The 26542-nt window shown below is 41.6% G+C and overlaps 1 long non-coding RNA gene across 1 annotated transcript in view; it reads left to right on the top strand.

The window, feature by feature from the left end:
• Nucleotides 1–4178: 4178 nt before the first annotated feature.
• The window catches only part of LOC138756637 (uncharacterized), a 130917-nt gene continuing 108553 nt past the window's right edge, over nucleotides 4179–26542 (top strand). Inside the window, exons 1-2 of the long non-coding RNA XR_011353212.1 lie at nucleotides 4179–4427; nucleotides 6556–6640. This is a non-coding gene — a long non-coding RNA (uncharacterized lncRNA). The remainder of the gene's footprint in view (nucleotides 4428–6555; nucleotides 6641–26542) is intronic.

Genomic DNA, 26542 nt, shown 5'->3' with positions numbered 1-26542 from the left:
ATGTCCAGATTGGGCAACAGTTTTTTTCCACCCCCCCCCCCCCAAAGCCATCAGACTCCTGAATTCCCAGAACATATGTGGATTGTGTTCAGTGGACTTTTACTGTATACCTCTTAATATGTTAACTACTATTTTAACTGAAACCTTCTCCGTGGTCCTGGAGAAATGCTATCTCATCTTTACCGTGCAATGCATGGCATGAACGACAAATAAAGATGACTCCGGTCTTGTGGAGTTTATTTCTCTTCGATAAAGGAAACTTGGGAATGAGAAATGGTTTCTGCGCCTCCCTCAACTATTAGCCTCTAATTGACCTCAAGATGAAATTATTTCCCATCTGAAGCATATACTCAGCAGATTTAAAATGACACATCCTACTTTGAAACTGGATCATCTTGCCAGTTCACCTCAGGATCCGTATACATTTGAGGAAAAATCATACAAGTTGTAAAGGGTGCAACAGCTTGAAGTAAATAGAGCTTTGTCAACTTCTAACCTTAATGCTGCACAATAAACTGTGCATTTAAAATGATCTCTGACATTAGTCGATGGAAATTATAGCAAGAAAACGATTTATTACTTTTTACTTTTGCAACAAGTGATTATCATGGTGAAGGACCCCCCCCCCCCCTCCTGAAGAGTCAACATAGTGAAATTTTGCCATTTTAAAACTGCAACCATAAATTAGGTGGTTTTCAAGCATATTAATTATTTTACAGCGTAGAGACACAACACTGCAAACATATCTCAACAACAGCATAATATTAGACATAAGTTATCATAAACATAGGATAACATTTTCTAAATGTTACTTCGGCAGACAGTCTCCCTTTAATTAAAGCCAGATATCCAAACTTGGATTCTTTCAGATTTGTGGAGTTTTATGTGAAGGAGTTTTTTTTTTGAAAGGGGGTGAAAATGTCTTTTTCGTTTGAATCATTAAAAAATAAATGTCTCATTATGCAGTCATTTTCCTCTTATTACCAGAGTTCAGTCTGGTGGTTAAAAGGTAAAATTCACTGTTTTGTTTTGTCTTCATATTTTTCAAAATGATTTGAACTTGATTTATATTAAATACCAAATTATGCTGTACATCTGGAAGAAAAATGAAGCCCTGCTGTTTACTGTAATTGCAAATGTACTTTGTCAGAAATAGTTTAACCCCTTACTCTGCAGTTATTCATCATTTTAAAGGAAGGTAGTGTTGCACAACCATCTGTATGAAGAGTAGGTGGAACTGGGGGAAGGCAAAGTGGATGCAATGGTGTGAATCCACGCCCACCTCAGCAGAGAGTTTGTTTCAGCAAATAAATAATTTTATGCTGAACAAATTTCAAGATTGTCTAGAACAGGGGCTTTTACCATGCGCGGGGGCGGATGGTGTGTCAGTGGTTGAACGGCGAACCACACCGATTCTACCTTAAATGAAATAAATACAAAAACACAAACATTATGTCCTTGATGTTTTCGATTGTCTCTGGTTGAATTATGTAATGTACTCAGGCCTGGTTAGTACTTGGAGGGGAGACCACTTAGGAACACCAGATGCTCTAGGTTGCTGTGAGGGGCACTGGACAAAGTGACGACTCTCTGTCTGCCTTATGGTAGTTAAAGAATTTCTTGTACGTTATATTTTAAATGTAGTATTAAGTGACAATAATGGAGCCTTTGCTTTTTTTTCAAACTTTTACAATGTATGAACAAAACTGACAATCCACAGAAAATGTTCAAGCAATGAGATCAACCATATTCCTTCCCAAAACTATGATGCATTTCACGTCACGGAAGGCATCTTCAAACCTGGAAATGCACCAAAAATCACGAGTCGCTAAAATAACGCAATTTTTTAAAAAAGTCCAAAAGGAGAAAAATTAGTCACAATAAAAACAAAATAACTAACCCCAAAACACTGGGAAACTTGACTTTGCTTGTTGTTTGAAAGCATTTTGATATTGGGATGCCAATAGCAAGGCGTCATCTAAATGGCCATGAGTCATATTTGTTCTGAAGTGGTTCTTGGTGTCCTTCATTTTTGAGAACAGTTGCTCACACGTTAATGTACTGTCAAACAGATTCCGACTTGACGTGATGCGAATTTGACGCAACTCCAGCTCAACACAATCCAAATTTGACACGACACGAATTTGAATCAAGGCAACGTGAATTTGACTTTTCTGGACTACTTGTATCAGCGGGCCAGGTGCAGATGGTACTTTTGCATTGGTTTGCGGGCTGGATAAATTTGGATTCCGTGGGCTCTAGGTTGTCCACTGCTGGTCTAGGAGCTGTTTTATCTTGAACCCAGGGCGTGGCCTATCTGTGATGAGCTTATGAATATGAAGGAATGTCATGGGGTAGAAATTCATCCTCAGATAAATTAAGAAGTTGTTGGACAATAGAGAGTGTCACTATGTAGCATAAAAACAGTCAATGAAAGGATATTAGCAGCAGAGTTCAATGTCCATTTGTCATTGCTTCACCCATTCAACACATGACCTGGATTCCTATCCCATTTTGCCTCAGCTGCAATGTGTGCAAAATGTGTTCTTCAAATAGTAGGTTAAGAGGAAGCAGCAGGACTCCTTGCAATTAATATCATTCATTGTGTGAACTTTGGCCTCAATTCCAAAGGAGGACATGGTTATAGGTTACCACAGGTGTTTGCATTTGTTGTTTTCGCAATACCTTATAACTCAAAACGGTCAACCAGTTTACCTATCTCGGCTGCACCATTTCATCAGATGCAAGGATCGACAATGAGATAGACAACAGACTCGCCAAGGCAAATAGCGCCTTTGGAAGACTACACAAAAGAGTCTGGAAAAAGAACCAACTGAAAAACCTCACAAAGATAAGCGTATACAGAGCCGTTGTCATACCCACACTCCTGTTCGGCTCCGAATCATGGGTCCTCTACCGGCACCACCTACGGCTCCTAGAACGCTTCCACCAGCGTTGTCTCCGCTCCATCCTCAACATCCATTGGAGCGCTTTCATCCCTAACGTCGAAGTACTCGAGATGGCAGAGGTCGACAACATTGAGTCCACGCTGCTGAAGATCCAGCTGTGCTGGGTGGGTCACGTCTCCAGAATGGAGGACCATCGCCTTCCCAAGATCGTGTTATATGGCGAGCTCTCCACTGGCCACCGTGACAGAGGTGCACCAAAGAAAAGGTACAAGGACTGCCTAAAGAAATCTCTTGGTGCCTGCCACATTGACCACCGCCAGTGGGCTGATATCGCCTCAAACCGTGCATCTTGGCGCCTCACAGTTTGGCGGGCAGCAACCTCCTTTGAAGAAGACCGCAGAGCCCACCTCACTGACAAAAGGCAAAGGAGGAAAAACCCAACACCCAACCCCAACCAACCAATTTTCCCCTGCAGCCGCTGCAACCGTGTCTGCCTGTCCCGCATCCGACTTGTCAGCCACAAACGAGCCTGCAGCTGACGTGGACTTTTACCCCCTCCATAAATCTTCGTCCGCGAAGCCAAGCCAAAGATATATATGGTAACCTATGACCTGTCCTCCTTTGGAATGGCCACCTTTGCCTGATCGACATGATTTTTGATTTTCCAATGGTCCACCTCAGTTCAACTCTGCCCTGATGTCCAGTCTCACATGATTAAATATGAATTTCCTGGATTGCACCATATAACGATTGGGATCAAACCATGAAATGTATTAACAACGTGACTTTGTTCTTTTTCTTTGGGTAGCTGGTCACATTAGTCATAACATTTATTGGAGCTGTTTGACGAGTTGGAGTGATTGGAGGTGCAGCATCATACGATAGGAATCACCAGCTCAATGTCCAAATAGAGTTGAGAGCCTTGAATCCATCCAACATATATTTTCACCCTCAGTTTGTCTGTGCATTCCCTTTTAGTTTCAAGGGAGAGAGAGGGGAGTAAAGAACAGAAGCCTTTTGAGGAGCTGATCTGTTTAAGCGCACATTCAATGCAACGCAGAGTCTTCGTCACAGCACCTAGTCATCCTAGCCACTGTGCAACTGGTTTGACTGGTCGGGCTGTGCTTCTTCTGTGTGCTCACTCTGTGTCCAGAGTTGAACGAGAGCCTCAGGCAAGAAGCACTGAAAACAAGCCAACATTTCGAACTCAGCCCAGAACAGAAAAACAACCTGCGTACAGTTTGCAGATCCCTGAGGCTAATGGGCCTCGTGTTGTTGCTTCGCATTTAATGTTGAAATGGTTTTTCAAATTAGAATCTACTGTAATTAGAATGTATCTGAATTTGCGCAGGATGTTCTAAATTTTGGTCCCTACCGCATGATTTGAATTTAGATGCAAATGTCTATTTAAGAGGCTGGCCCTGCAATTCACAGTAAGACCTTTTATTCATTTTTTATTAATTCTGTGCATGTGCAGTGTCACATTGGCAGGCCTTCAGTACAGACATCTGGAAGGAAGTAAGTAACAGGTGTTGTTTTTGTGATCATTTCAACTGTTTTTATGCTTTGGAGTTTTGGTACATCCACTCCTATACATTTCGATTTCCATGGTGACACAGCATCTATTTGTCCAAGTCTCTTTGCATTAGATTTATTTGGTGATTAAGAGAGACATTTCCCCATTAGCAGCCTGTCAAAGACAAGGATTACTATTACATAACTTTTAGCACGAATTTCAATGACCTGGAACCAGACCTATGATTGGAATGAAATAAGTCTTGGAGCTGATGATCCTGTATGCGAGTTGTGGGTCTGGCTCCAGTGACTGCATGCAAATTGGGAACAATTCCATACGTTGGTGCTATTTTCACCTCCGGAAACCCAGCGGTGAAGAGAAAGATCTGTGTTTAATGCTTTTGAAACATTACAGGAAGCTCAATTCAAAGTTATTTTGTCCTTTAATGTTGTGTCCACGGGGCAATCAGTTTTTTTTTCGTGCAGCTTGTGACTTGGAATCACCTGAAGAGGAAGTGATAGAAACCAAGACATCATAGATGTTCAAAATGCGGCTTGATCACTTTCAAGACGTACATATGACTTTTTATGGAATCGAGATTTGTAGTTCTGGCTGCCAAACTTTTGGAAGGATAATATTCAGCTGGAGAGAGCACAGAAGAGATTCACCAGGATGTTGCCTGGAGTGGAGGTCTTTCGTTATGAGGAGAGATTGGGGAGCCTCATCTTATTTTCCTTCAAGTGAATTTAGCATAACACAATTATTGGACATAGATGTATAGAGAGTCTGAATCATTTCCCATTGGCAATTGCCACAAAGGTAAGAGGCCACAGGTTTAAAGTGAGAGGAAAGAGCTTTGAAGAGGATTTGAGGAAATATTTCTTACACAGAGAGTGGAACTTGCTGCAATGGAATTGGTGGAGTTAGACACAATAACTATGTTTTAGAAATATTTAGACAGCCCATTAAATAGGCAAAGCTTTGTGAAGGAAGGTAAAAATATAATAATGAAGTTGAGATGAAAGGTTCGGATCTGTGACTCAGGGACGTTTCAGTTCCAAGATGGAATCCATGATCAATCAAGTGCCTATCAATGTTTTTGTTTAAAGGAAATAAAACTAATATATTCCAATCCCCTTCAGGTGTTCTCTTTCCATTTCAAATATTGTGATGGACTTTAACGGCATTTGTGCATCTGGCCACACTCTGAAATCCAGTGCTACTGAACGTGATGTGGATTTCAGAAAACAAGAGTTTCAGAATTTGTTTATCCAATCTGGGCATTGTTGGCGAGGTCAATATTTATGGTCCATGCTGAATTTCCCTTGAGAAGATAGCAGGGAGCTGTTTTATTAATCCACTGTGGTTCTTCTGGAAATGGGCTTCTCACAATGTTACTGAGGAGATTCCAAGACTTAGACCAATTAATGCCAAGGTAACTAATCCCTGCAAAAAAGTACTGGATAATTATTTAGGTTAATAAGGAATTGAAAGTCGTAAGGATTTGGAATTTGTTGCAGATGCCCAAATACTCCATGAAATCAAGGTCTCATATCCTTATACGTGGAAGAAATGTGATGTATTATTCAATCACTCTTCCTCATTGAAATACTTTAAGATATACATTAAACATAAGGTTTTAAGAAAGGGTTTAAAATTAAGTTTTCAGGCATGAATAATTTTATCAATTAGTATAAACGCAGTAAATATATGAGTTGAACATGTTGAAATTAATTCTATTGATTCAATTAAACGTTATTCAAAGTAGTGAAAAGTAAAGGAGCAATTGAATGTTTAAGCTGAGTTTTTAGATTCATTAATAAAGTTAAGAGATAACCATGGTTTGAGGTGCGAAAGAGGTTAGAGCAGCCATCCTCAATTGTGGGGATGGGGGGGGGGGGTCACAGCATATTTAAGGGGGACTGAAATCATGAATTTTTTTAATGTTTATTTTTATGTCATTGGTAGGAACAAAGTATGGAATAAACCAGCTAAACTTGATGGCCTGATGGGGAATGGGGCCCATAAACTTTGAGCAGAGTTCTAAGGGGGCCATAGCCAAAAAACGGTTGAGAATAGCTGCGTTAGAGTGTTATGCATTGCCCCTGAAATGTATTTTGTGAACTTCAGTTGCAGTGTGAAACTATTTGATGCCAGCCCATAATACATTGAACACAACTGAGGATGAATTTGTGGGCAAGTTTCTCCTAAATGAGTAAGTATGTGGGTAATGGCCTTTATTGTGGGAAGTTATGGGGTGGAAAGAACATGCTTATTGCATTCATGGGGCACCTGAACCAATAAATTACTTCTAAACTGCACAGTTGTGATCATGTAGGCAAATGTGGAAGCCAAGCCAGGGTTAATGATCTAATCTAATCTAATTGTTGCATGTGATCTGTGAAAACAATGTTGAGTTCCAAAGGAACAAATTATGAAATAATTCATTTCTAACATGACTTATTTTGTCAATAGAGTGAAACCTGTTAGAAGACACCGAATCTAATATAAAAAATAAATCAAATGTAGACTTGCTCCCTTAGGAGCTACTCCTCTACTAGGCTGGCTGATTCTTTGGTGCTGCCTCTCCATTCATCCGACTGCTCCATTGCTGCTATTCTCTTGGCTTGGCCTAATCCATTGGACTGCCCACTCAATTGGTATTGTTCCTTCACTGGCCCAGCCACTGCATTGGGGTTAACCTGACTTTCTATTGGAGCTGCTCCATCAGTGCTGGCCCTCTGTTGGCCTGGCTACTTCCTTCAAATTGTGGATACTAAAGCAGACCTGATCATAAAGATCCAGGAAACAAAACTTACACGGTGCCATAAAGGAATATTGAACAGGTCTGTTGTTCCTGTTGTAGCTTATCGAATTGAAAATGAATGGAAATCTTCTGCCATTGCCCAGGGAAATACCCTCTTCAGTTTGAGAACTGGACAGTTCAACAAAGTTAATTACTTCCTGTTGTGTAGCCACTCTGACCATAGTCTAAACTGCTCAACACCTACGACAAAGTCATGTTTAATGTGTGTAGCTGTGCTAACACAGTCAAAACACTTCATTAGCATTTTATTTCCCTTGCCAAGGGCTGCAAGTGCAAGCACATTGCTAACAATCAAACTTTGCGTATGAGAGAAAAAAAAGAAATAAATGGAAACTCCCAGTGAGTGAAGTTTTATGATTAGTGTTGAACAGAGTCAGTCCAAATAGCAATGTGATATATTGGCTGGAATTAAACAGTAATTAACTCTCTGGTATACAGTTGTGGATATTTTTGCTGTGAAAGAGCTGACAGCTCGAAAAATGTCCTGATTATGCAAGAATGATATGTGAACACATAACTGTGATACAATTGGAGTTGGAGCTGGACTCCAAATGTCTTCACAGATGCAGGTCTGAGATGGGGGGAGCAGGGTTGAAGGCATGCGTAGCTGGAAGTTGCAGCCAAGTCTATCAGAAATCATACTTTTGACAAATTTGTATATTTTCTTTAAAATACTCCAACATGTATAACAGGTATATTGATACTTATACTCGTTACCCACTACACACATTGAGCAATGAAATATTTAATTAGCTGCTCATTGTAACATTCGAAGGTCATGAAAGCCACATTATGAATACAAGTTCTTTCTTTTAAAACATTTTGCTTCAATCTGCAGTGATTGTTTGCTATAGCCGTCTTACAGGGGTAACCTGCTTTTTAGACACAGAGAAGTATGGACTCTTGCGAGGGGAAGTCGATGACAAAAACAAATCAAAGATATAAATGATCTCAAATAAAAATGGATTAGTTTTACCTAAATAGTTTGGATGGATGGTTGTCATATGGTTTCCTGATAATTAAGACTCCGGCGACAGGTCAATACTGTGGTGAACGGATGCCATTTGGCCCATTGAAGTCATATTGTCTCTCTACAGAACAATGCAATCAGTTCCATGCCCTGCAAATTTATTTCCTTCATGTCTCTCCAATTTCCTCTTGAAAGCATTGCCCTTCTTGGCAATTTGAGGTCTTCACTGTTCACTGCATAAAACGGATTCTCCCTCATGTTCCCTCCTTTCTCTTCCCCAAGATCTTAAATCAGGCCCCCTTGCTCCTTGTACTACTGGCTATTGGGGGGACTTTGTCCATATTATCTAGTAAATCTCCACTGTATCCTCTGAGTTCTTCACAGAGCAGGAGGCAAAGTTCTGCTTGTGGCTTAACCAGAGATCGATGCAGATTCAGTGCAACCTCCCTGTTTTCTATTTAATATCTTTGCGCAGCACTTCCAAGACTTTAATGACTCTCTCTGTGTGTTCGGTCACCATCAAATATCAATACATAATGCACTGTACAAGCTCAATAGCCAGTTCCAAAGAGTTTGGAGGTTCATCTATCCTTTCTGCCAAGATACATCACTTCACTGTTCCATTTACTACCTGTCTGTTTATTTCTCTCGCCCCCCACACCCCTCCCTGCCCTGTTGCAGTTACTTGGTGGCATTCTGACCATCTTCTTCACCCTCTTAACATGGGCATCAACAGCAACATTTAAAAATACTGCATTGCTCTGCATTATGAGTCATTTAAGAAGCCTAATAGCCTGTATATGCCTAAGATTGTCTGACTTTGGAAGTTAAGCAGGCTCAGGCCAGGTCAGTACTTGGAGGGAGGAGCATCGGGTGCTGTGGGTTTCTGTGAGGGGCGCTGGACAAAATGGCGACTCTCTCTCTGCCTTACAGTAGACAGAATTTCATGTATGTTTCAGTCTAAATGTAGTATTTTGTGAACAATGGATACTTTACATTTTACCATTATCTTTAAATAAATACAAATTAATAGTGGTCCTCGTGGGGAACCTTGGAGAAGAACACTACTGAATTCAGCCTCTAACCAACAAATAACCAATTTGAATGACATCTTCTGCTTCTAGTTCTAAGGCACACGTGCACTGAAAACGGTGGCTATAATTTGAGTCAATTGATTGGCATTGCAATTTACTGAGGGGAAGTGGGTGTAGAGATTCTGGATGTTCTGGGCTTTCCAAAATAAGGACAAAATGTGACATCCCATTCTAGCAAGGGTGTTCAGATGTTCCCAACAACTTTACTTACTGCATCTAAAATGAATCAATGTTTTAGAAAAATGATTGAAGGGAAAAAAAAGAAAGTTGAATGAACAAAGGATAGTGCTTGGCTCACCATTGGCTGATGAAGGATATTGTACATATGGATCCTGGGGGAAAAAAATTGGCAAATGATCATATAAAAGGCTGGTTCAGAAAACGGAAGCAGGGTGGGGTCTGATTTTGCATTAAACATTCCCTTCGTAAGAGAAAGCACAGCGCTATCCCTCCTGTCATCTTGGCTTTGGGTCCCTTCCCACTCCCCTCCCCTCCCCCCTTCCTCTCCCCTCTCTCTATATCTTTCTTCCTTGACTTGAAATAGCAAACTTACTCAACCCTCCTACTTGGTAATTGTCAAAGCAAAGTCCATGCTCTAAGGCACTCTGGGAATTTCAATTTTGGTAATGGAATTTGATTAGTATTATTTGACCAATTTTACATTGCCCCATTTGGTCGTGGTCACAATATCTTGCCATAAACGTAGAGCCATACCTCCACTAAAAAGAAGAGAAATTTCATTGAGAACTTATCTCTAATTCCATTTGGGAACACATTTTTTGGATACTTGAAACTTTATTTGCACAGAAAAGATGAATGAGTTAGGAAATTAGAGATTTAAATTCTGCTATATTAACAGTAGGATGAGAGTTTGAACTAAATTGGTGTAACTAAGTTCATTAGAGCAAGGAAGAAGGTTTGATGAGGTGTTCCAACTCGATAATTCTCATTCAACGATAGATATGGCTGTCAGAACTTCAAAGAACTGGAATTCTCCTGGGATGACTTGATTAAAACATAACTTATTCTGAGGGGAATTGGCAGGATGCTCAGGGTCTCAAAATAGTAGATAACTATTAAAAAAAAAGGATCGTCCATTTGAGACAAAGATGATTTTTTTTCTTCCTGCGCGGGCTAGAGGTTTTGGTCCTCAGAGAAAGTATTTTTCAGTTAGATGGTGTGACAGTACATATTCTATCACCAATGTGTACATGTACAGATTGTCGTGTAGGATGACTGTGATTGGCTGAGGGTGTAGCCACATCTACTGGCAGGTCTTAAAGGATTGCTCCTAGCCAGACCAGGTCATTCCTGGATTGGTCAACCTACTTGTGATATGCTCCAGTCTTTTAGTTAATAAAAGCCTTGGTTTGGATCAACAAGTCTTTGGTTCTTTCAACGCGCTCTACAGATGGTGAATAACAAAGGGGTGTAAAGTTACCATTTGTGGAGCTGAGGTTGAGATCAGGACATAGATTCAAATGGCACGGGAACAGACCTTTTGCCTCAACCCAAGCCCACATCAACTAACGAGGGCCAATTTAGTCCATCTCATTTTATTCTCCACACACAGATTCACCACTTGTTTGCATACGGGAAGCAATTTACAGTGACAGTACCACACATCTTTGGGATGTTGGATGAAACAGGAGCACCCAGGGCCAGTCACAGGAACACTGTGTTGTCCCAGATCAATGATGATCTTGTTAGATGACAGGGCAGTCTGAAGGGGCCCAATTGACCTACCACAGTTTCCAATTCACATGCAAATCTCAGTTCCCCAGTTCATGTGTTGGAGCTTAAATTTACCCAACAGCTGTGACTCCTTGCAATTATGAATGCAATACCTACAGTGAGTGAAATCGTGCTAAGCTGGAGTAAATGAACAGTAGAGTCAACCTTAGCTGCATCAAGTAGAAAAGTCTTTGAAGAGTTAACTACAAATAAGACTCTGTGCTCAGAAATTTTGTTTTACTTCCTAAAAGCTGATTAGTGCTGAAGTTTTTGTGGAGTGACACTCACCGCAGTTACGTGTGCAGGTCAAATCAGATTTGGTTTGCAGGAGAGGAGAACAAGCTGGGGCACAGGTCGATCATATAATCTGATTTCAGTGGAGGACGTTGAAGGCGAAATCTCTGCCTCACATGATGGGCTTAGCAGAGGCCTAGTGAAGCCCGTGCCAATGTCTTATGGCTTAGAACTTGCTTCTACCATCAGATATCCTGAGCCGTGTGTGGGTGGTAGTTGGTGGGTGGTGAAATTAGAGAAGGATTCCTCAGCAGCTCAAGTCCCCGGTTTAACTCTTTAATACTCGATCAACTCCTGCAAGTGATTGGGAAACATACTTCAGAGTTAAGCCTCCATTGGAGAGACTACAACGTCTTCCCTCTATAAATCTAAAATCAAAAAATTGGAACCAAAGCATAAACCACAGAGTTAAATCACAAATGCTTGCAGACACTGTGGTGGAAATAAAAACACAATGCTGGAGAAACACAGCACGTCAAGCACCGTACTTTAGAACCCTTCGTCAAGGTATGGTCAAGGCGTTTGTGATATAAAGCACACTGCTGAGTTTCTCCAGCATTTTAATTTTAAATAAACCACAGAGCTTTGCATCAGGTTTACAAGCTGAACGTGATTTTTAAATTTATTTTAGTGAGTCTGACGACTGCCGATTTGGAAATCAGCCGAAATGAGGGTGGCGCACATGATTTAAGAGTTTATTTGAATCCTGCCATCACCGGAATGTGAAAAGTCACAAGAAGCCAATTGAAAACTTGTGGCAAAAGGGGTAATTGACAAAAAAATTTCGATGCTGGTAAATGTGAGCTTGTGCCCTTTGGTCGGAATAATGCAGGCACCATGTACTCAGAAAGTAAGAGTGAAAGGACTCTTAGATAGGCACCCAGATGGAAGAAAAATAGAGGGTTACGAGTGTGAGGTAGGATAACATTAGATTGTTATGGAGCAGGTAGATAGAAATTGGCACAAAATCGTGGGCTGAAGGACCTGCACTGTAACATTCTCTGATCTAAATGGGATAAAGTAGCAAAGACATCTGGAAATGGCCTTTAACAAATCATTAAAAGTATAACACAAGTAAATCAAGCCATAAAAAAGAATAAATTATCCATTTGAGTTCTTTTTCAGAGGGGAATAATTGATATACAGTACTTATATCAATAGAATTTGTAATGCTTGGTTAGATCATATTAGGCTGTGCTCAGTACAGGTCTTCATATTTTATAATAATTCTCCTCCACAATCTCCATCGGTACTAGGGCACCATAGGGCTGTGTTCTTAGCCCCCTGCTCTACTCACTTTACATCTATGACTGTGTAGTTTGGTATGACAGTAACACTATGTAACAGTACAGATTCTATCACCCATGCACATATGTACAGATGGTAGTGTAGGATGACTGTGATTGGCTGAGAGTGTAGCCACACCTAGATTCTATCACCAATGTGTCTATGTACAGATGGGAGTGTAGGATGACTGTGATTGGCTGAGAGTGTAGCCACACCTAGATTCTATCACCAATGTGTCTATGTACAGATGGGAGTGTAGGATGACTGTGATTGGCTGAGAATGTAGCCACACCTAGATTCTATCACCAATGTGTCTATGTACAGATGGGAGTGTAGGATGACTGTGATTGGCTGAGAGTATAGCCACACCTAGATTCTATCACCAATGTGTCTATGTACAGATGGGAGTGTAGGATGACTGTAATTGGCTGAGAGTGTAGCCAGACCTAGATTCTATCACCAATGTATCTATGTACAGATGGGAGTGTAGAATGACTGTGATTGGCTGAGAGTGTAGCCACACCTAGATTCTATCACCAATGTTATGTACAGATGGGAGTGTAGGATGACTGTGATTGGCTGAGAGTGTAGCCAGATCTACTGGCAGGTCTTAAAGGATTGCTCCTAGCCAGACCAAGTCATTCTGGACTGGTCGACCGACTTGTGATATGCTCCAGTCTTTTAGTTAATAAAAGCCTTGGTTTGGATCAACAGGTCTTTGGTTCTTTCGACGCGCTCTACGCACCATCTACAAATTTTCCAATGATACCATGGTAGTGGGTTGTATAAAGGAAGGGGATGCATGAGCATACAGGATGGAGATTAAAAACTTGGCTGAATAGTGAACCAACAGCAACCTTGTACTCAATGTCACCAAAACTAAGGAGCTGATTGTTGACTTCAGGGAAGGAAAGTCAGAGGTGGAGAGGGTGAGCATATTTATGTTCTTGGGAGCCACTATCTTGGAGGATCTTTCCTGAACCCAACACGCAAATGGCATCTTTAAACATGTCAGTGCAGCTACTTCTTCAGAAATTTGAGTAGGTTTGATATGACATCAGAAACCCTGGCAATCTTCCACAGTTGCGTGGTGGAAAGTGTGCTGACCAGCTGCATTGTGGCCTCATATGGGAACACCAACACCCCTGAGCGTAAAGCCCTCCAAAAGGCAATGGACACAGCCCAGGACATCACAGGCAAAGCCCTCCCCACTTTTGAGTCCATCTACAGGGAGCGCTGATGTCGGAGGCCAGCACCAATCATCAAAAACCCACACCACCCGGCACACACTCTGTTCTCACTGCTGCCATCGTGAAAGAGGTCTAGGTGCCACCAGACTCTCATCACCAGTTTCACGAAAAGCTGATACCCACCACCAGCTTTAACGACTGTTATTTGTGCACTTCAGTTATTTTCTTTGCTCTGCATTGCACTGTCAGTTTGTTTATATTTGTTACCTGTTTGCTGTTGTTTTGATTGTTTACATAATCACACTGCTAGCAGTTTATTTTCTGCACTATCAATTGCTGGTAATTCTGTTGCTCCTGCAGAAAGAAGAAATCTCAGGGTTGTATGTGAATGTCATGTGTGTACTCTGTCAATAAATCTGAAATCTTATAATGTGCAATAAAGACTCCAGTGAGCAAGTAAAGAACGACTTTGAAGATGGATAGAATTTGTTCATCGGGAATGGTAACGCCTAATGGGGCCCAATTTCCTGGAAAGAAAGCCAGAGGATTTGACATTGACTGGAGGTGCTCCGACACCTCAGGGAGGCTTCTGTGTTATCTCATGGGGCCACCCCAGGCACCTCATGGGGCCACTCCAGTATCTCCTTGTCGCCATTTTTGGTGAGCTCTGACTGGAGGGTGACCAAAGTTTAAGATGTTCACTGACCTCCAACCACGAGTTTAGAAAAATGATCTGCAGATGATAAGCTCACCATCACAAAAATATTTAAAGGAATTAGTATTGGCTCTCTCTTTTTTTTGGTAAACTCAGGATAGGAAAGAAGAAAATGGAAATTTGTATTTTGCCGCTTATCTTTTGCCCCTAATCTGCAGGTATGTGGGAAATTTTGGTGGGATTGATGGGAATGTGGGGAGAATAGGTGTCAGGGATAATGAGTGGGAGAATAATGTTGTTATTTGAATCAGGATAATTTTTTTCCCAAAAAATAGACTTTATTCACAATAAATTATTTACAAAAGGAAAACCGTACAGTCTGTTCCCACCTGTAATTTCATATCCATATATTCCTGTCACTGTGCCTTGAAAAATTTGATTCCATTGACAACATTACCACCCTGACACCTCTCCCACTTCTGTTGTTTGAGGGGCATCCCCTGGGGCTCAACCCCTCAATGCCCAGTGATGGCAGGACTCGAGTCTGTGGTTCTTCCCCACAGCGCCCTCCGCCTTGGTTGCACCAAGCCTCAGTGCGTACACTTGCAACCTGGAAGGTGTCAGTCGGCAGCTTTCCATCACCGACACCTTCCTGTGCTGAAAGACCAGCAGGTTTTGGGCAGACCAAAGTGCGCCTTTCACCGAGTTGATGGCAGTTCTCAATGTCTGACTCCGGGGACAGCCTGTGTATCAGAGAGTCCTAGGACGAAACAGTTTCCTCCTATTTCGTAAGGAGCTCTCTCAAAATGCTGTTGAGCTGAATGTTTTGCTTTGGCGTTGCACGTTCACTGTGATTCAGTGTAAAAATCAAAGGAGTCAGCCAAAATAACCTGCAGACTGCACTTTGGTGTCTGTGGACAGATGTGCTGTTGTTTGTGCATTCTGAAGGCATGTTGTGGTAGGCAAACTGAAGGTCACAAACCTATTAATTTAAATGGGAAACTCTAAACGGATGTGGATAAAAATGATGAGTTCAGATTGTGCTAATAATGGGATGTTTTCTATAAAAAAAAATCTTGTTTCCAGAAATTGGGTTTCCTGATTCTTAGAGAGTATTATTCTCGCAACATCTGTACCACAACAAATAATTAAAAACATCTTTCCCACTCTGTCCTTTCATTAAAAGTTACCATGGTTTCAATCCTTAACTCAATGAATCAATGCCCGACTGAAACAGATTTTTGCATTTTATTCGTTTGTTTCGTTTAAAAGAGCAGAATTTCTTTCTTTGACGGCTCTTCTGGTCTATGGTACTGAAGTTCCTTAACGATGTTCTGGGACAAATTTTAACATGCTGCTCAAAAATCTTGTTTGCTCCTTTGTCCACTTTTAAATTACATTAATTTCTAAATCAAACGAGCGTGTAAAAATGATGGACAAAAATGATTTAAAATATTCTATAAATGCTATTTTATAATGTCTTATTGCTTTGGAAATAGTTTAATAAAATGTTAGCATTCGGCATTTTATATTCACTGTACTTAATCGAAAGGCATCACTTATTTTGTACTGATGGAGTGGTACTGAGCAAAGTTAGATTTCCCAGAGATGAGAATGGTACTGTCATCAGTCCTTAACCAATTACTGGCAAAGCCATGCTGGATTTTTAAAAGACTATTAATTAATGATGGTAAATCCCCTGGAGCATTGAGTGAAATATGTTACCTGCACTAAGAGGAATGATTGAGCTCGAACATCAAATTGAAGCTTTTTCCTCACCTTCGCCTTTAACACGAGGAGGTGGCATTTTTTGATAATTGATGGCCTAATTACTGACAAGTATTTCCATTGCAGAGAGTCTCTTATTTTGTTTTTAATTGTCCACATCAGAAAAAAAGAAGTGTAATTCATTGCAGAGCAATTCTGAACGTGCTTTATCAGAAGCCTCATGTTGTAATTATAAGCCTTAACTCAGTTCTGCCAGAAAATGCTCTCTTCACTTCCCTGCAGACAGCTGGTTATGTGATTGATGCATGTCTCTGAGCTACAATTATAATGAAGGCAGAATAATATACCAAAATCCAGAGAAGCAGACGATTCTAATTTTTCATTTATTAAGTGAATTGAAAGTTAAAATGGGATTTTAATTCGGTGCATCCATGAAGTGACTGAGAGCAAGATTGGAAATCTAATTTTATAACTTTGCATTCATCTCAAATTAGTGGCAATTGTCATGCAGCTATCTGTAATCACCCAAACAGGGTTACTCACCAATATGAAGTGAGACTTCTTTGTTGCTCCTTTGGAAATTTAGAATTAGCACAATACTTAATTATGCAGTAATGCTGAATGGGAGAACAAAATTTGAGTGCAAGTTCATGAAATGAATTTACGCCTACTAAATGCTGAGACGAACTGCCCAAATTGTTCCCACTTGGTACACTGAGCAGCTGTGAGATGGTTGTTGTGTGGGGTGGGGGGGGGGAAAGGAAGGAAGAGAGAGAGAGAGAGAGAGAGAGGAGGAGACAGACAGATAGAGAGACACAGAGACTCAGAGAGTGATAGAGATTCTGAGATTAATCTGGGCTGAATTTAAACTCAGTCTGGAGGGGTGAAAGGATTGTGTGCATCACCCACATCTTGTGGAAACTGAACAAAGCTTAAAAAAAACAAATCTGCATTAAAAAAGAGGCTGCCAACATCAAACATTGAAGAAAAACATGAAAAGAATCAGTGTTCCTGATTACCAGCCAACACAGTCTCTATTTCAAACTACTGGGTCAGAAAATGGAAGTTGTTTATTTCATGGGGATTTAAATGGCTAAAATGTGCTTCAGATGAGGGAAGCAAAATCCTGAACCCCAAGGATCGCTTGAAAAGATTCTCAGCAGAAATCTGTTGGGCCATTTATCAGGCATTCAGGTCAGACAGTTATCGGGCCCTTTCAGAGAAAATTGCAGGGCCTGATAGCTGTAAGTTGCAAAGTTCTTCATCGAGGAGTGTAAAAAAACCAGGAGGAGCTGAAATGCCTCTAACAGCTGCTTTCATCCATTTTGTTCCAATTCTGCTGTTCTTTTCCCCCTTCACTTCTGTGGTCAACCACTGTTATGCTATGATTGGCTGCTGCCGGCTGGCCACGCCTCCCTAGACAGATCCAACCCATAACCCCTTCATTCCTGCCATGATCAGGTGGATGGCTGCTCCAGTCTAATTCACAACTTCAGGCTTTTGTGGTTATTGATGATGGATGAATTTCCTTCTACCCCTGTATTCAAATCCCTCCTGCTACCTTATCTGCCTTGTTCCACTCCCTTGCACTCTGCTTCACCTTTTGCTACCTTTCCCTCTCATTTACTTCCCGTCCTGCTCTAATTACTCTGTTCCCGCCCATCTTCACTTTTCTTCTTCTTCTCTTCCCTTCCCTCTCTTCTTTGAGGTGACAATAGCAAACACCAGAGGACATCTGTTTAAGGTGAGTGGAGGAAAGTTTTGGGGAGATGTCAGAACGAAGTTTTTTTTAAACACAGAGAGTGGTGGGTGCCTGCAATGCATTACCAGGGGTGGTGGTGGGGACTGGCCAATCAGTCAAACTCCAGAGAATCATTTAAGGACTCTTACTTGTGCACTTTATTGATTTTCTTTTCGTTCGCTCTATATTGCACAATCAGTTTGTTTACATTTGTTATTGGTTTACAGTTGTTTGTTTACATATTTTATGCTGTGTACAGTTTATTTTTTGCACTACCAATTAGTGGCAATTCTGCTGCGCTGGCAGGGAAAAAAAAAGAATCTCAGGGTTGTATGTGATTCTGACAATAAATCTGAAATATGGTTCGATAGGGACATTTAAAAGACTATTAGTTAGGCCCATGGATGTAAGAAAATATGGCAGGTTAAGGATGTGAGGAAGGGAAGGATTTGATTATTGTGCAGGAAGTTTACATCGATCGGCATGTCGTAGGCCAAAGGGCCTGAACTGTGCTGCGATGTTCTACGTTCTCCAAATGCTTATCAATCCTCCAAACACATGTTTTTCCTTAAAGTTTCTGTCCACCTCTTTCTCCTCGTATTACTCCCTTTCTGTCGATTTTACTCCTTCTCTTTCCCTCTTCATTCTCTGATCCTTTCATTTTCCTTCACATTTTTTTTGAGGGCGAGAGGCCAAACACAGGTGATAGTCTGATTGGCATGGACAAGTGTTGGAGACACCAATACCCTTGAGTGTAAAACCCTGCAATAGGTAATGGACTCAGCCTAGGATATCACAGGCAAAACCCTTCCCACCATCGAGAGCATCTACAGGGAGTGCTGCCATTGGAGAGCAGCAGCAATCGCCGAGGATCCACACCACCCAGCACACGCTCTGGCCTCATTACTACCACCAGGAAAGGCATATAGGCACCACCATCACACTCTTCAACAACAAACTCAATTACAGAGGCTCATTTAAGGCTCTTAATTTTGCACTTCATTGATTTTCGCTCTCTGTTTTGCACTGACAGTTGGTTTACATTTCTTTATTTGTTTACATGCATGAGTATCATTCTCGAATACAGATTTTTGCATGAATAATAAGTGGTAATGCTGCATTGCCCACAGAAATAGAATCTCAGGGTTGTATGTGATGTCATGTATTTACTTTGACAATAAATTTGAACTTGAGGTGAAGAGTTTGCTTTGTGCTTTAGATTTTGCAACCTCACCTTTATCTTCATTTCACTGACCTTCCCATTCTTCATTATTCCCTATCCCTTCATCCTCTCAGCTTAATTTCTCTTCCACCTCCACCACCTCTTTCATTCTTCCACCTCATCTTCCTAAACCATTTCTCGTCAATGTTCATTCCCTCTCCTCACACTCTTCATCCTTTTCTTTTTCCGTCTTGTTAGCTCTCCCCTTCCAAACATCCTCATTCTCCCATTGAACTCCCCTTCATCCCCTCCAAACACCTTTAAACATCACCCCCCTCATCCTCTCTCTTCCCCCTCCCCTTTATCCACATACTTTACATCGTCCGTCTGTTATCCTTCCTCTCCTCTCTTCCTGCCCATCTCCTTCATCCAGATTGCCCCCCTCTTCACCCTCCTCCTTCCTCATTCTCCCATCCCCATAACCCCTCCATTCTCCTCACCCTCTTTATTTTCTTTCTCCCTCCTCTTCACCTTCATTTGTTTTCTCATCTTCCCTCTCCCCCTTCTCCTTTCCTTTTATTTCTCTCATCTTCTTCACCCTTCCTTCTTGCCTCATTCTTCACTCACCTGCTCCTCTCTTTTCCTCCCCTCCCCTTCCTTGCCGCACCCTCCTCTCTCTGTAACCTGTTAATCCTCCCCACTTTTTTCTCCCTCCCCACCACTCCTTGCTTTCCTGTTGCTATTCCCCTTCCCTGCTGTCAGTACCCACCTGCCAACTACTATTCACCCCTTCCCTCCTGCCCTACCTCCCTGCCATGATTTTCCCCACCACTGACCACTGTGGGGTGTTCAAGATGAATGCAGGGAGGGGGAAATAGAAGCAAAGAGGGTTAATTTCCCCCCCACCCCTGCATTCATCCTGAACATCATGCCCTCAACACACCCCTCCCCCCCCCCCCCCCCCCAACCACCATGAGACAAGCATAACAATATCCATTTCAGTACATCAAAGTGCAGGAGAAGCTCAGGATATTTTTGTTCTGGAGCTCAAATTTCTGTGATCATATCTGTTATTAAGAAAGCAACCCAGGTTCGAATCTGGCGCAGTCTGTAAGGAGTTTGTATGCTCTCCCTCTGCATGGGCTCATGGGCCAAAGGAACCTGTTACTATGAAGTATGTTTAAATTTAAAATGTAAACAATTGCACCAATATGCCAAAGGAACAATGGCAGCCTCTCATTCTCAATGAGCACATTGTTGAACCTAAATGTCTGAAATCCACCTCAGCTACAGCAGGGCAGGTGCTTTGTTTGGCCTGGCGTTAAGCATGGATAGTTCCACGCAGAACTTCAAATGAGACTGACCTGTCACACTGGTGCAGTTGAAAACAGAAATTCCGATGCATAAACAGGAGCAAGGCAGACACCGCACCTTCATTTTTAAAAATACAGCGAAAGGAATTCGCATCTGTGCGATATTTTGTGTTGCAAGTGGAAGACCGGCATCACAATCCAAATGTCAAATGTCAACCAAGATTCCACCAAAATTACAATGACTCCAAATACATCTGAAAGTGAAACTCAGACATTAACGCACGTATTGGAGTTCAGCACCAGAGAACTATGTGCAGAATGTTCTCCTGATGGATTCTTGCTTTCCTACCTTCATGGGTTCCTGAAAAAATACAATGCAAATGGGATGTTCTGAGAATTATGTTTTGTGTTCAGTGGAATCTAAATGGATCCAACTTTAATTTTTTTTTAATGTATCATGTTAGCTTGATTCTCATTCTGTCTGGGCTTTTTTTGTTGTTCTATTAGCAGCACTGGAAGGTGAGATCGATTTGGGTTTGTGTTTGGACATTATTGTTTTCTGTATGGTGTAGGTCAAATGAAAGGCAATTTTGGCCCACTCTCTGTTGTAACTGGTAGTTGGAGAAAGTGGCAGACAGGTTCATGTTGGACAAACATTTGAATGCACCATACTTCAAGGCACACAACAAAGGTTTTAAGCAATACCAAAATGGAATTCCAATGCTTTTTCATAAATTTGGGGCTTGCTTTAACCCCTTCCTATTTGATGAGAAATAACAATCCTAATAACTCCTTCCAGGATGATTTTTTTTGCAGTCTGTGGCGTACATTCAAGTCTAATACCTATCAAAATATAGGAAACTCAGCTTGCTGAGTTTTCATTCGATGAGCAATCCTGTTACGTGTATTAGAAATGTTGATCCAAACCTTCCTGCTCCTGGTGTGCTGCCTGCATCCACACAGATCTATCTGCTGATAAGTTGTTCCTTCCTTCAGCTCCAAAGCAAGTCCGTGCTCAGCGTCAAGGACCTAAGAGTCGGTAGAGTTTTGCATGGCGCGGGAAGGGTCGCAGATCAAAGCTTGACCTGCCTGTGAAGCAGGTGCCTAAGTGAAACCCACTGGCTTCACTGATTGCCGCCTTCCTGCAAGTCTTTGTTTCTGAATGTCTGTTTAAATAAAATCATTTAAATTGAGCAGCACAGGTAGTGACACGGGTTAAATCATGGTACTGTCTGTAAGGAGTTTTTACGTACTCCCTTTGTCTGCGTGGGTTTCCCCTGGCATCTCCGGTTTCCTCCCACCTTTCAAAACATGAGGATTGTAGGTTAATTGGGGTATTTGGGTGGCGTGGAATCGTGAGCTGGAAGGGTCTGTGACCAGCTGTATGTCAGAATTTTAAATAAATTCAATTAAATACTAAATAACAGTTACTTTTATTCCTCTCAGCCATTCTTCACCATTTCTATCGCTTAGGCAGGAATAACCTGGTACAGTTCCAACAGGTACATTCCCTTGCATTAGTGCCAGGGAATTGTTACCTATTCAGATGGAACCTTGTGCGGAGTCCACCCTCAGACATCCATCGGTAGAGGGCGGCCAGGAAATTTAGCGTTGCAGTTTTGCGTTGAACATTCTAAACTTCTACAATAATAGGTAAAATCTACTAAGTTTAAAATTCTAAAAGTAAAAGAAACACATAAACCTCTGGTGAAGATGAGAGCAAATATTCAGCCCGCAAAGGGCTTTGGTCGGGCTTTGCTCACAGCTGCTGCTTGAATAAAGTTTTTTTTTTTATTTTTTATTTTTCACACCATAAATCACATTAGCCATGGTATCACCCAAGATGAAGAGCTGGTTGATGCACTCGCCGTTGGGGTGACTCTCTTAAGGTATTTCCTAATCCATGGTGAGCAAGAATCACCCCAATCAGAGGCTTTCTCTGTTAACTTGGTGGGGAGTTAATTATCTATAATGTCATTGTTTATTGTTCGTCTTTCGGGCAGCTCTGTGGAGGGGCAGGAACCTGCAGATGCATTGACGGCTGAATGTTTTCAAAGAATGTGACTGAAAATAAAGTAAAATGCTTTAAGGTGTATATATTCATGCAAGTGAAGTTTGTTCATTGTAAGTACAGTTTAGCATTTTTTGCCTTTTGTCTTTTAAACTGTTTATTGTTAATCCTGGTGTATTAGTTAGGCATTGAAAGAGTAGGTATCAAGCAACCGGAAAATAAGCTTATCCGGCATCTATAGATCCCCATGGGTCCTGGATAACAGGGTTTTACTGTAGTAAAATTTAAGTAGCAGGACCTTGACAGACTCTTTTCCTGGCAGTCTTCCAAAGGTGTCTGGTCTCCTACTGCACAATTTCTGCCGTCAGCAGAAATTGCCTGAAGAGCCTCTTGCAGTCAGAGAAAGAGAAGCCAAGGAGCTTCCCCTCAGAGTCACTGAGTGTACGTGGATTTGACTCTAGCGCTCCCACAGCCACATAGAGTCCAGTCCAAACCATTGGCAGCCTGAGTTCCAGATGCAAACCTCTGAGACGATCAGAAAACCTTTAGCTCACTCAACATCCTATCCCACATCCGGCACCTGGCACCCCTTCAGCCAGTCTCTAGCAGTCCTCAGCCCGCTGTGAATCCCTCAACCGCAGTTGCCTGCAGCCCGCGCAAGTTTCTTGTCTCGAGTCACCAACAGCCCACTCACTGCCTGCGTGTTCTTCAGCCTCGGAGCAACTCACTGGTCCGCTGCCATGGTCTTTGTCCTGTGGGTGATCTCTGCTTCTCCCTGCCCTGCTGCAGTCCCCGGAGTCTATAACCCCCTTGTGACTGCTGCCGATCATACTTTGGGCACAGACCCTCCAGTTGCAGGTATTTTTAAATAAAACCACCGTTGCCTCCATTTACCGTCTATTTAAAGCCTGTAGAGCTGACAGCAGTTGGACCCCACAGGAGCGCTATGACTCTGCTCCCGCTCTCCATGGGTCTCCACCGGCGGCGTCCCCATTATTACCTGCTCATTGCTGCTGAGTTCAAGGAAAATAGGAATATGCGCTTATTACATAGAATATCCTGCACATTAAAATAGAGCATCTGATTTTCAATACTTGATGAACTGGCAGATGAAATCAAATTTTGTGTCATAGTACACTGTCTCTATTACATGACAATAAATTTTATCTGAAATGACTTTTTGCATTTCTCTCGAGTCCAATATTCATCAGATGAGCAAGGGATGGTCAAATTCCTTATCTATGGGTTTTGGTGGACAAAATGAGTTTTTACAGCAATTGAATAGTTTCATGTCTCGTTCACTGACTTGAGCTTTTTTTCTTCAATTTGGGTTTTGTCTTTAGTTAATTCCCTGAATTTAAATTTCCCAGCGGTCAAGATGGGATTTGAACTCATGACCCGATTATCAGCTGAGGTCTTTGTTCAGCTTTCCGAGAGCTTAACCACTTTGCTTCCATTTCTGTGACAATATTACCTTCTCCCTTCACCAGTTGTACATCTTGAGGGCAACTTTTATAATCGCTTGTAAGTTTAATTATTTGGTTGTGAAATAATGGAACTGATTACACAGTGGTAGATTTACAGAGCTAATTTTTTTCAAAATGATTTGGCTTGAAAATCCAAAAATCTCATCGCCGATGAACTAAAGGACTCTGAGGATCAGCCTACTGAACTTTTATTAAATACACATTTTGTTTTTTGTGAATTTCAAGGTAATAATGTCAGATACATGGATAAAGTTGATCTCTTCTGCTTACATAAGTAGCAGAGGTCAGCAGATAGGGAATCAGGAACAGGACTGTGGTTGGTCTTCTTTATAAAATTACCTGTCAGAATACTTCCATTGGCTGTCCTGATCCAAGTCGGCTTAGAAAGAAAAATGTAACCTGGAAATAAAATCTTGTTCATCTCTATCATTTGTCATTTCACATAAATTGACACATGCATGTTACTCATGAGCTCATGGAAGTATTCTGACATGTAATTTTATAAAGACATGCAATATCTCAGCTCCTCCACTCAACTCCGGAGAAGCTCAGGTACACTCAACAAATTGTTAACTGTTTCCTGATATAGTGTATTTCAAGTGCTCTTTCCAATTTTGGACACTTTTGATACTGTCTGAAAATTATACTTTCTTTGCAGCTTTTAATAGTATAAATAAAAAATGGTAGAGCATTTTCTGTCATTTTCTCATGACATAAAATGGAACTAGAGAAAAATAAGAATGCATTGTTTACTGGGTCAGAAATTCATGTATTGGATCTGCCAGCATCATTTTTTTAAAAAAGAATTTTGATTTAGAAATTTCATCATGTACTCTTGTGAGTGAAACATATTTTATAGGTTGCTTTGTCTCTCCAGAATTTTGACCAGGTACTTTCTGACATGGGTAGTACTTGTGATTTAACACAATTCTTAAATTCCTAAGGTGTAGCGGTGAGTGCAATGGTATTACAGTGTCGTGAGAGGAATAAAAGTAACTGTTATTTAATATTTAATTGAATTTATTTATAATTCTGACATACAGCGAAAGGGCTTTGAATCCGGCACTGTCTTTAAGGAGTTTGTACGTTCTCCCCATCTGTGTGGGTTGCCTCCAGGCGCTCCGGTTTCCTCCTATCGTTCAAAACTGACTGGGGTTGTGCTGTAATTGGGTGGCATGGGCTTGTGGGTCGAAAGGGCCTGTTACGGTGCTGTATGTCTAAATTTTAGGTTTAAATTTAAATCCAACTTGTAGCAGGCAATCCTATTCCCTGTGTATCAGGCCATGTTGTTCTGAGGAATGACCATTGCAGATTACTCCTGGAACAACTTGTGGTGGACTGGACTGGGCCACCGTCCTCACATTGCACCCTCAATGTTTCTGATCCCCAGTTTGCTTTTTTCTTTGCATATGATCTGCATCCCAACTTCTGAAACTAACAGGGTGCTCATTCAAGAATCTGCAGTCGCAAATTGGAAGTTCGTATCAACACTGGATATTCTGGAAGGCTGAGCACCTTCACTCTGTCCGCACCAGTGACAGGGGTCTGCCAGTGGCCAAGCTTTTCAATTTGGTGGTTCACTCCCATGCTGTCAAGTCTGTCCCATCTTCTGAGTAACACCTAATTTTCCATCTTGGCGCTCTCCAACCAGATGGCATTACATAGACTTCTCCCATTTCTGCTAGTCCACTCCCCATTCTCCCTCTCTTCTCTATCCCTCTTTCTTCATTCCTCCAATTCTCTTCTCCTCCTCCTTCCCTCTCCATTCACAGAGCCCCCTCCCCTCCCTGGCCATTTGCTGGTATGCCCACCCTCCCTTATCCACCAATTACCTCCTGACTGCGCTCCTCCCCCTTCACCATTCTGTTCAGGCACCTCCCTACATTTTGCTCATACTTGGATGAAGGGTGCAAGCCCAAAACATTGGTTATCTATCTTTATCTTTGCTCTCTAAAGAACACCATTTGACCTGCTGAGTTTCCCCATCATTGTGTTTTACACTTGGAGCTTCAGGAAGGAGTTTTATAAATCCTGAAATAATTTCCAATTGAAAGCAGTCGTGGAGTAGGAGTGTGGCATGTGTGTGGGAGGAGGGATTTGTCCCTGGTCTTGCTGACTTGTATAATATATCTTTTTGATGAAGATGCAAAGTGTCGCATTCTGTCTAATTATATTGGAAAGTTACTGGATAATATGTGCATTTCATTTCAATGAGTCATTGGATAAGCCTAATATTTGATCCGATTTCATCTGAGCATATCTATTAGAGACAACCTCCGGGAAAATGGGGCCCAGTGGGTACATTTCGAAAGGCATAATCCATTGGCTCAACTGTACAGAAACAATTTAGAAAGCCAAGCTCACACATTGCATGCCAAGAAGTTAGTCACAACTGTGAACATTCCTCCTGTTGTGAAAGTCCTGCACTGGGTAAAATTGTTAAGAAGCGTTAGGGTCCAATCCCAAGCTAAACAATTCTGGGATAGCCTTTGTCCTGGCCTTAGCAAGCCCTGAAAGACCCATAGCTTTGTGCCTTTAGCCTGCCCAGCTTGCATGGCTCTCCCAGATTCAGTTCACGGTTGGTTTGGTGGAACCTTTCGTTGTATCCGCGATAGTGATGCTTC

Source organism: Narcine bancroftii, chromosome 3, assembly GCF_036971445.1.
Source record: "Narcine bancroftii isolate sNarBan1 chromosome 3, sNarBan1.hap1, whole genome shotgun sequence".
NCBI classification, from domain to species: Eukaryota; Metazoa; Chordata; class Chondrichthyes; order Torpediniformes; family Narcinidae; genus Narcine; species Narcine bancroftii.
The sequence above is the reverse complement of the archived record's forward strand: the minus strand, read 5'-3'. Positions and strand labels throughout refer to the sequence as shown.